The sequence below is a fragment of the Nyctereutes procyonoides genome, unplaced genomic scaffold (assembly GCF_905146905.1).
Source record: "Nyctereutes procyonoides isolate TBG_1078 unplaced genomic scaffold, NYPRO_anot_genome, whole genome shotgun sequence".
NCBI lineage: Eukaryota > Metazoa > Chordata > Mammalia > Carnivora > Canidae > Nyctereutes > Nyctereutes procyonoides.
In genome coordinates, this window is record NW_026575034.1 from 18,060,870 (window position 1) to 18,072,994 (window position 12,125).

Below are 12,125 nucleotides of genomic sequence, written 5' to 3' on the forward strand. Positions count from 1 at the left end.
AATTAGATGTGTCAAAGGTAACAGAGTCCTGTGGTATAGAACAAGGTGACCTCACAGCTGTGGGGGTGGAAGGCACTGCTCCCATACTAGGCATATTAAGTAAAGCAACTTGGCCTGATCTTAGGTGTAACAAAGAGGAATAAACCTGGGACAAGATAGTGATGACAGGATGAGTGTGATAAGTGTGCCAGGATAATTAAAATCTGTGACTACAGATTTAATTGACTAGGCCAGAGTTCTCAGAGTTCCCTATCCAACCCCTTTTTGTAATATTCTTTATATAATTCTTTTTTTCTCTTGTTTTTTTTTCAAACTCTCTAGTATTCTTAAATGGGGTACAAAGATACTATAGTCTAACGACACAGACATGTATTTTTTTAAAAAATCAACAAAGTGCTCAACTGTATTACAAAAAAAGTCCCACAAAAACAAAAAGGAAAGTTATTTAAAATAAAATAATATGTATTTCAGTATGTAATTGCTCATGCATAGCTATACCAGAAGTTATGAAGCAGTAGTCAGATGCTTGCAACTATACATAGCAAAACTATAAATGTTACAGTTGCAATTTGGACTGATACAAGCTTGTTGTGTTGGTGACTCAGATGCTATCAACAACGCTGCAATCAGCAATGTAACTTTTTGAAATGGTATCATCAATTCTTAGCATAGTGTCCAGTTAAATTTAGTATTTTTTGAGATGAAAAAAAAATCTGAAAGCAAAAGATACCCGTTAAAGATTTTAAAAAGACAAGAGTCTGGATCAGAACATACTTCAGGAAGATTTAAGACTCCTAAATGATAATCAGCTTCAAGGTCTGGGTTGTTTTCATCTTTGGCTGATCTCCCACTCCTACCCCAGTGCTGATAAGTAGTAGGCACTCAGTATATGATTTTGAATTGAATTGATTTGAATCAAATAACATCTCCAGCAAAGTACCCTCAGGGCCCTTTGGTATAACATATCTTAGGGCAGAGCTCCAGAAAGGCAGTATTAGTGGAAGTGATTCCCTTACCACAGGACCCAAAGTCAGTTGTATCTACATTTCTTATGTGCAGGACCCTGGAGTCCGAAGCAGAATTTCTAGGTCCAGCTCTGTTGGGAGAAAAAAAAAAAAAAAGGAAAGAAAGGAAAAGAAAAGAAAAGAAAATGAGGGGCAGCCTGGGTGGCTCAGCGGTTTAGTGCTGCCTTCGGCCCAGGGTGTGATCCTGCGGACCGGGGATCAAGTCCCATGTCAGGCTCCTTGCATGGAGCCTGCTTCTCCCTCTGCCTGTGTCTCTGCCTCTCTCTCTCTCTGGATCTCTCATGAATAAATAAATAAAATATTTAAAAAAAAAGAAAAGAAAATGAAAAAGCTACATTCTATTAAATCATCTCCAGATTTTCTAGCAACAAACCCAAGGAACCGCAATAAAAGTCTTGAACAAAAATCTATTATAGGTAGCTGACACACATGTTCCAAATTTTGGTTGATTATTTAAAGAAACATATTCAGCATATAGCATAGTGCCTGGCCCATAATAGCCACTGAACAAGTATGTGTTGAGTGAATGAATGAATGAATGAATGATAACAGTTCAAAAAGTGCTTAAGATAGAAAAATGAAAAAGGAAAATTCTAGTGTGTGTTACACCAGAACCAGATGTAGGACTCAGACTGGTTTTATTTGAAGAACTATCCAGCTTTCTGATTCAAAAGCAAGCAATCAGGCCAAAAGTTCAAAACAAAAAGACAAAAAACAAAAACAAAAATAAAAAACAAAACAAAACAAAGGACAAGAAATAAATAATATATTTGCATAGTTACAATGTAGTACTAGAGAGTTTAAGATGAAAAGTAACAGCTTCTTGATCTCCTTCTCCTCCCCCCCCCCCACCTTCAGTCCCACTGGGTCCAAATAGGTACAAGTTCCTAAATATAAGCTTTGTTCCAAAGATCTGGTGACAGATCTCTTTTTAGCTTTCTCCATTTTCTCTATGAAATTACTGATCTGATCAAGAAGGCTTACACATTGAGTTGATTTTCAAATGGTGGGGAAAGTTTGCAAGGAACTCCTACAATTTCAGCCTTGGTAACCATGGTAGATATGCCTGTCACTGCTCTATACAAGGCTACTGTTGTCTTTAGTAGCAAAAAGACAGTATTTATAAGAAAACATTTATGGAGTATTATGTGCACTCATCATTCTAAGTAAGCACTGTGATCTCAAGTTCTCACAACAGTTCATGAGGAATGTACTATTATTAACTCCATTTTTTGGATGAGGAAACCGAGACTGACATAGGTTAAATAATTTGTTCCAAGTCACACAGAAGGCTGTAAACGTAACACCTAAACATAAACTGCCTGATGAAAATCCAAAAATATCTGACACAGCTCTGAATCCCACTTCTGTCAGACTCCTGGAAAGGTCTAATTTTTAAAAATATATACCTGATGGGGCACCTGGGTGGTTTAATTGGTTAAGCCTTGCACTTTGGCTCAGTTCATATTCTCAGGGTCCTGGGACATACCTTGCAATGGACCTGCATCCAACTTCTACGGACACCCCTCACCCTATACTCAGCAGGGAGTCTGCTTCTCCCTCTCTCTCGGCCCTTGCCTGTGCTCCTGCTCTCTCTGGCTCTATTTATTTGAGAAAGAGAGACATAGAGAGAGAATGAGCAGGGAGGAGGAGAAGTAGGATCCCCGGTGAACTGGGAGCCTGTTGCTGGGCTCCACCCCAAGACCTTGGAGATCGTGACCCAAGCTGAGGACAGAAGGCAGATGCTTAACCGATTGAGCCATCCAGGCATAAACAAAATATTTAAAAATAAATAGATAAATGTATACCTTATGGCATTAAAGAAAGGCTATGATTATCCAAGTGGGATAAAATATCAAAAGAATAATTGGAGAAATTATGCCTGCCCTTAAAATGAAAATAAGCTTTCCTAAAGTGCAATGGTTGGCAGCCACTTTTCCACATCAGGTTCCACCATTCTGCCCAGTGAGGTTTCCTGATGGAAGACAAACCTGGACAATCAAAAACAACAGCAATTCCAGTCAATAATCTCCAAGCACACTGCAGGAGGATAATTTAGTAGTTTATGTGATGAGCATACTGCAGTTATTTAAAGTAAGGATCTTGAGGATCTGTGAGACATGGGCAAATGTTTATAAAACATTACGTGAAGACAGTAAAATAGAAAATGATAGCTCTGATGCAGCTATGTAAAAACCTCTTACTGTGAACAAAAATGTAAGGGGAGAAGCAAAAGTAATTGTGGTTTCCAGTTTTAGGGACTGTAATTAGGTATCATTTTCCCCCCAGAAATTTCTATAGTATCGTTTTGACTTAGCTTGAGTAAAAACAGTAAAATATACAAAAATGGGTTTCTGGTCCCAGTATAGTAGTGGGGAGAAAGTGGAGAAAGATCTATGGATCAAGTTAACCAGCGACCTCTAGAAAGCTCCCTGTGCAGGTAGAACTTTATTTGAGGTACATCTTTATTCCAAGGTTTATTTTCTTTCGGAATTCTAGAAGCTTTGCTCTTGCATTAAAAAAAAATAATAAAGGGGGATCCCTGGTGGCTCAGCGGTTTGGCGCCTGCCTTTGGCCCAGGGCATGATCCTGGAGACCCGGAATCGAGTTCCGCGTCGGGTTCCCTGCATGGAGCCTGCTTCTCCCTCTGCCTCCTTCTCTATATATCTATCATGAATAAATAAATAATTAATTAATTAAAATAAAAAATAAAAAATAAATAAAATTAGGGCAGCCCGGGTGGCTCAGCGGTTTAGAGCTGGCTTCAGCCCAGGGCCTGATCCTGGAGTCCCGGAATCTAGCCCCACGTCGGGCTCCCTGCATGGAGCCTGCTTCTCCCCCTGCCTGTGTCTCTGCTTCTCTGTGTCTGTCATGAATAAATAAATAAAATCGTAAAAAAAGAATAAAACTGTGTGTTTTGTTTTAATTATTACTAATTGCACTTTGGAACTGAGATGGGCAAATCATTTTCGGACCTGAGCAAGTCCCTCTGATCTTCAAAAATCTATCCGGTCTCTGCGACAAAGCTGGTCTCTTTCCCCAAGGTCAGTAGCTCCCACTGGAACCCGCGAGCCGGCTGCGGGCTTCGCGGCCCCCCAACATCTCACATTTCAGGCTCCGCCGCCACCCCCGGGCGCCACCGCGCGCGCCCTGCGCAGACCCGCGTCCTCGCGGGGCGGTGCAGCCGGCGGGCCGGGAGCTGGCGCGGCCCCCGCCCGCGCGCCGGCGCTGACTCAGCTCTTCCGGTCGCCGTCAGCGGCCCGCCGCCCCCCGAGTGCGCTGCCGCCGGGCGTCATCGCTCCCCGGGCAGGGGCCGCCGGGCGCCAGGCCCTCGCCTCGCGCGCCGCCGTCCTGCTCCGCCGTGACTCAGCCGCTTCCGCCGCCGCGACGCGGGCCTCGAGGGTCCCGAAAGGGCCTGACGGCTCGTTAAGGCGACCCTGCAGGGCCCTTCGCGGTGGAGGACTGGAGGGCTCCGCGAAAATATTCCTGGGCCCGTAGTGCAGACAGCGGATAATATTTTTTTTTCCTTTTCTTTAAAGATTTTATTTATTTATTCATGAGAGAGAGAGAGAGAGGCAGAGACACAGGCAGAGGGAGAAGCAGGCTCCACGCATGGAGCCCGATGTGGGACTCGATCCCGGGTCTCCAGGATCCGGCCCTGGGCTGAAGCCGGCGCTAAACCGCTGAGCCACCCGGGCCGCCCGACAGCGGATAATCTTGACCCCTTGACCCGGGCGTTTGAGGTCTAGGGCAGCCCTGGGTCTTAAGGGCCCGACGACCTGCGTCCCTTGCAGGCGTGGGACCCCCAGAGAGTTACTTAATCTAGCCAGATGTCACTTGGCACATGGGCAACATGGGGGTGAGTCCGTACCCACCTTGGTGGTGTTGGCACAGCCTAGCCAATCGTGGAAACTCGGCAAATCTCAGTTCTCATTATCATTTCTCTTGCCATAGCTAGTAGATGTAGTTCTTCCTCTCTCCATGCTGCCGCAACCATCTTGCTCTCCTTCCCTCCAGCGCAGGGTCACTGCAGTGACTTCCTAACTGGTTCTGCCGCATTCCCATCCGGCGGTCTGCAACGACCTGCTACATTCTTAAGGCACACTATGTTCATCAAGACAGTGACCTGCTCCAGATAATGGAACACTTCCCTGTTTTCTTTCGGTTTAAGTACAAAGTCCTTCTCTTAGGATTTAAGGCACCAAAGCCTGGCTCGCCCACACCCCCATCCCTCCCATAAATTATGCTTACTCTTCATCTTACTTTGTGGCACCTCTGCAGGAGCTGGGGGTTGGGCAGATAAACACAAAAGCAGTACTTACAATACTGTGTAGTAAGTGCTCTGAGTATGAGCAGGACAGAGAGCAAAGAAGTGAATAGAGGGAAAGGAAAAGGTTGGAAAGGCATGCTCTTTCTCTCGCGTGCTCTCTCAAATAAATCTTAAAATAATAATAATAATAAAAAGCCAAAATGATGATTTAACTACTTTGAGAGGATGGGAAACAAGTGAGGTTGTGTGGTTGTGTATTTGGTGTATCTGTAAGGGTGCTTCATCCTTATCTACGACAACAGCAGGGCCATAAAGCATGTTTAACGCAGATACATCAGGAAATAACAAAAACACGTTATTTTAAATCTGGAGGTAAATACTTAAAGCGACAGCGAAGGTGGAAAACGGTTGTCCTTGAGCTATAAAGAGGATCAAGGCAGAAGACAACTGTTTTTCGCTATACATTTTTTAGTGGTATTAAAGTATTGAGATATTTTTCGATATTTCAGTGAACATTTTCAATGAAAAAATTTAAATTCATTTTTATATGGATAAAAATAAAAGCATACAAACTCACCCTTGCATAATTTCATTTCTTTTTTTAAAAAAGAAATTTATTTAGAGAGGGAGAAAGAGAGAGCAGGGGAGGGGCAGAAGGAGAGAGAGGATCCTCAAGCAGGCTCCACACTGAGCACAGAGTTCAACTCAGGGCTTGATCCCACCAGCCCAAAATTATGACCTGAGCCAAAAACCAAGTCAGCCACTCAAACCACAGGGACACCCAGGTGCCCTCCCATAATTTCATTTCTTTTTTTTTTTTTAAGCTCTTTTTTTTTTTTTAGCTGGATGGTGTTCACTTTTTTTTTTTAAGATTTTATTTATTCGTGATAGACAGAGAGAGAGAGATAGAGAGAGAGAGAGGCAGAGGCACAGGCAGAGGGAGAAGCAGACTCCATGCCGGGAGTGTGGGGCTCGATCCTGGGACTCCAGGATCACGCCCTGGGCCAAAGGCAGGCGCTAAACCGCTGAGCCACCCAGGGATCCCTTCATTTCTATTTATATATACCAAGGTGATAATTACAGATAATGGCAAAGATTTGTATACAATAGTCATTGTAGGATAATTTAGTTAGAAGCCAGAAAAAAAAAAGTAGCAACGTAAATATCTAACAGAGTGCAATAATCTAAAAAATCATGATGCCCTAATATGATGATTTTTTTAATTATTTTTTTATTTTTTTATTTTTATTTTTTTTATTTATGATAGTCACACAAACAGAGAGAGAGGCAGAGACACAGGCAGAGGGATAAACAGGCTCCATGCACCAGGAGCCCGACGTGGGATTCGATCCCGGGTCTCCAGGATTGCGCCCTGGGCCAAAGGCAAGCGTCAAACCACTGCGCCACCCAGGGATCCCCATGATGATTTTTTAAATCACATTTTTGAGAATTATTTAATTTCATACTAAAACGCTAATTTCAATGAGTGGAAAAAAAGGAATGCAAAAGTACATATATTCTTAGTAAACAAATTACGTAGAAGTCCTTTAGAATGCTTATATGGTGTGTATCTTTGGGAATTAGGATTAAAGAATTAAGATTGTGTCAGTTGGGTTCTATAGGAAGCAAATGCTGAGTTGAAGTTAGTGAAAAAGTTTGTCAGGGAGTTAAACCAATGAAAAGAAAGGAGAGGAATTGGAATTGAGCATATGTGATACAAAATCTTTCCCAGCAGACAGCATGGAACTTTGGAGGAGAGATTGCCTATTGGAGGTGTTCTGTGATGGATGGAAATAAACAGGCCTTTGTACCACCACCTTCCACAGTCATTGGTTGGGGCCACTCTGAGAGAATGACCTTGGCTGGACAGCTGAGGATGACCAAGAGGTTTAACAGCTGAATGTTGTCACTCCCTGTAGCTGGGCAGTAAGTCCTTTCTTGAGGGGAACTCTGACCAGTCTGTCTATCTGCATCAAAGCATGTTTAATTTATTTATTTATTTATTTATTTATTTATTTATTTATTTATTTATTTATTTATTTATTCATAAGAGACACAGAGGTGGAGAGGCAGAGACATAGGCAAAGGGAAAAGCAGGGTCCATGCAGGGAGCTTGATGTGGGACTTGATCCCACCACCCCTTCCGCCCTGGGCCAAAGGCAGGCGCTAAACTGCTGAGACACCCAGGTATCGCAAAGTGTGATTTTTTTAAAACCCATTTTTATACATTTTTTTGTGGTCTCCTAATTTTGGCACCAAATATGCCATATTTTTATAATACAAATGTTAAATTAGTAAGTAGATTCCAAAAAAATATAAATGTTCAAAAGGGATCTCCTATGGTAAAATACGTATACTTTTAGAGCATTGGCTTTTTTTGTTTGTTTTTCTTTTTGTCAGAGGTCATTACTGTCCCTTTCTGGCTGGCAGGATATGCTCCAAGTAGTATGGTTGCCAGGGGTGAGTTCCAGCATCTCATCTGTGTAATGAGGAATTTTTATCTCGCTAAAATTGTAAAAATAATATCATTCCTCTTGATTGATTAGTTTTTTCATTCACTTAACAAATATTTGTTGTGTCTACCTGTTAAACTAGACACAACAACTAGAGCATTAGGCTCTTTTTTTTTTCAATGTTAAATTAATGAGATGTTGATCACACACTTATCAAGCTTGCAGTTTAGTAGATAATAAATTATGGACTTAATGTGTTAACAATGTACACGACCTTAGAGTTTCAGTTTTGCAAGATGAAAAGAGTTCTGGAGATTAGTTGTACGACAATGTGAATGTACTTAACACTGCTGAACTGTATACTTAAAAATGGCTAAGTTGGTAAATTTTATGTATATTTAACCACAATTATTATTATTATTATTATTATTATTATTATTATTTTAGCAGAGAGAGAGAAAATCTCAAGCACGCTCCATGCCCAGCATTTGAGCTGGACTCAGGGCTTAATCCCACAACCCTGAGATCATAACCTGAGCTGGAATCAACAGTTGGATGCTCAACTGACTGAGCCACCCAGGTACCCCTTAACAATTTTCTTTAATGTACATACCCTATCACCTAACAATTACACTTCTGGATATGTATCCCAAAGAAACTCTCACCCATGTGTACAAAGAAATGAGTATGAGGATGTTCTCTTCCCTATTGTTTATAAAAGGAAAAAGATGGAAGCAGCCTAAATTATTATGAGAGTAATGGGTAAATAAAAGTATATTCATTTATCAACCTGATTTAGTCTCAAAAAATAGCTTTGGGTGATAAAAGCAATATACAAAACAATATATATCATGATACAATTAATATAAATTTGAGGATACAATATCATAATCTGGGATGGCTGGGTTACTGTGTTGAGTGTCTGCTTTTGGCTCAGATTGTGATCCCAGGGTACTGGGATCAAGTCCCACATTGGGCTCCCTGCAGGGAGTTTCTCCTACCTGTTTCTCCTTCTGCCTATGTCTCTGCCTCTCTCTCTGTCTCTCTCATGAATAAATAAATGAAATCTTAAAAAAAAAAGCAATATCATAATGCACTGGTGATGGATACGTCTATGCATGCAGATAAAATTATCTGGAGAATGGAATGAAAGGATTCACACCATACTCATGGGGCAATTACCACTGGACATTGAAAGGGGAAATGGGACAGGGTGTAAAAGTATGTGGTTTTGGAGACTTAATTTTCTCTCTAATATTTCATTTCTTTTAGAAATATGGAAGCAGAGGCAGTCTGGGTTGCTCAGCAGTTTAGTGCCACCTTCAGCCCAGGGCATGATCCTGGAGACCAGGGATCGAGTCCTGCATCCGGCTCTCTGCATAGATCCTGCTTCTCCCTCTGCCTATGTCTCTGCCTCTCTCTGTGTGTGTCTCTGTGTCTCTGATGAATAAAAAAATAAAATCTTAAAAAAAAAGAAATATGGAAGCAAATATGAAACTTTAAAAATTGGAGTGAGATTTTGGGTGATGAGAGTATGTACAATTTTTACTTTCTTATACTGTTTTGTAGTTTAAATTTTGATTTTTTAAAAAATGACTACTAGTGGGTTTTTTGTTTTGTTTTAAAGCAAATGAGTCACACATAAACAGAAAGATGGGTAAAGTTTTGTGGGAGTTTAAAATGGAGAAATACTATTAAAGCAGGGTGGCAGAGAGAGGAGTTCAGAAAAGGCATGAGAACTGAGCCTTCAGGAATGGAAGAAAAAAGGATGTAGATGAGAAGGAGACTGTGGAGTGGTATTCTAGGCAGGAGGAGTGGCATGAAGAGGCATGGAAAGTAAGGGAATCTTGAGTAGTCAGGTTGGCTGGACCAGAGATACCTGACAACAAATAACAGAAATTTGAGGTGCCTGGTTGACTCAGTCAGTTAAGCATCCACTCTTGACTTAGGCTCAGGTCATAGTCTCAGGGTCATGAGATGGAGCCCCACAAGGAGCCCCTCATGGAGCCTCTTGGGGTGGGCTCTGCATTCAGCAGAGAGTATGCTTCTCTCTTACTCACTCAGCCCCTCTCCCTGTTTGTGCTCTCTCTCCATCAGATAAATAAATAAATCTTTAAAACAAAAAAATAGTAGGAAGTGAGGTCTAAAAGGTGGTTTCCACCTCATCCAAAAGGACACTTCCATGGGAAACCAAAGAACTGCAGTCTGTTCTGTAGATAGTGTCTTGTGGCTTATCATTAAGAGTTTTGGAGTTGGGATGATAGGATCAGAACAGGAAGATTAATCTGATTGTGAATTATAAAATAGTCAGAAATAGAGAAGGATCAAAGGCAGAAAGAGCAGCTAGGAGGAAATACTTGTAGGAGTCCAAGGGAAGATAAATACAGGTCCTCTCCTATCCACCTGCTCTTTTTTCCCACAGCTTTACTGAAGCTTTTTGAGCACATACAATAGTCTCTGAAATAGTGTGTCTGCCTCTGAATGGATGTTTCCCAACCATTTTTCATGCACATGTGGCTGAGAGTTATAACATGCTGTCCTTAGTTACAGTGGTTCACGAGGCAGGGTTTCTAGGGACAACTGGTAGAAATGTGCAGTATGAAAGAGGATCTAAGTGATTTTCTGATCAATCAGAACTTTCATCCTGTACAAACACTATCCAAAAATGTTCAAAGGCTCCCATCACCTGATTCTATTCAAAGATTCTAGTCCCTGAGAACAGGGCAGAAGCTGCATTCCTCAGCACACCCACCCCCTGGACTGCCAGCAGCTAACTTCTCCGGTTTTAGCTCCCTCTCCTATATGGATTCTGCACTCCAACCATGTTGCTATGTCCTGTAATCCCACACATAGGGCAATTTTCTCACTCCTGCCTTTTTTTTTTTTTTTAAACTGGACTTCTCGGGATCCCTGGGTGGCGCAGTGGTTTGGCGCCTGCCTTTGGCCCAGGGCGCGATCCTGGAGACCCAGGATCGAATCCCACGTCGGGCTCCCGGTGCATGGAGCCTGCTTCTCCCTCGGCCTGTGTCTCTGCCTCTCTCTCTCTCTCTGTGACTATCATAAATAAATAAAAAAAAAATTAAAAAAAAAATAAACTGGACTTCTCTTTTTCACAATCTCCACATACTAAAAATTCTGCTTGGGATCGCTGGGTGGCTCAGCAGTTTGGCACCTACCTTTGGCCCAGGGCGTGATCCTGGAGTCCCGGGATTGAGTCCTGCTTTGGGCTCCCGGTATGGAGCCTACTTCTCCCTCTGCCTGTGTCTCTACCTCTCTCTGTCTCTCTCTGTCTCTCATGAATAAATAGATAAAATCTTTAAAAAAAAAATTCTGTTCATTCTAGGGGCACCTGGTGGTCAGTCAGTTAAGTGTCTGATTTTAGCTCAGGTCATGATCTCAGGGTCCTAGGATCAAGCCCCTAGTCTGGCTCTGTGCTCAGTAGGGAGTCTGCTTAACCCCCTGCTCTTTCCCTCCTTTTCCCCTCACTTCCTCCTCCCACTCCCCCTGCGCTCTCTTGCTCTCTCTCTCTAAAATAAATAAATAAATAAATAAATAAATAAATAAATAATAATAATAAAAATCTTTTTAAAAATTCTGTTTATTCTAGGGTCCAGATTTGACTTCTTCCATGAAGCCTTTTTTGATCACTTCAGAGGGAATTATCTTCCTTCCTTCCAGTTATCAAGGCTTCTGCCAGTCACAAGACAGCTTACATTGACTCTATTTAACATTGTTTCTTCCTTAGATTTTAAATCTCTGGTGGTAGTGGCCAAGTCTTATTGCTGTTTTTGTTGTTTTTTTTTTTTTTTTACAATTTTTTTTTTAAAGTAGGCTCCACATTATATGTGGAGCCTACTTGACCCTGAGATCAAGAGTTGCTTGCTCTACTGACTATGCCAGCTAGGTACCCCTTGCTTTTGTTTTTTAAATCCCTTAGCCCCATGGGGCACCTGGGTGGCTCAGTGGTTGAGCTGCTGCCTTTGGCTTGGGTTGAGATCCCTGGATCCTGGAATCAAGTCCTGCGTCGGGCTCTCCGCAGGGAGCCTGCTTCTCCCTCTGCCTGTGTCTCTGCCTCTCTCTGTGTCATGAATAAATAAATAAAATCTAAAAAAAGAAAAAATCCCCTAGCCCCAAGTCCTTGCTGCTCAAAATGTTTGATAATTAAAATAAGCATCATTATTGAAAACCTTTTAGTGCCAGGCACTATATACATTATATCTATTCCTCCTAATAACCCTAGGACGTAGGTGATACCATTCCCATTTTACAAAAGAAGAAACAAAGCCTCAAAGGTATTAATTAACATGCCCAATATATACAGCTAGAAAATAGGAGATTTAAGATTTGAACAGAGCTCTGATAGGCACTGAACCTTGT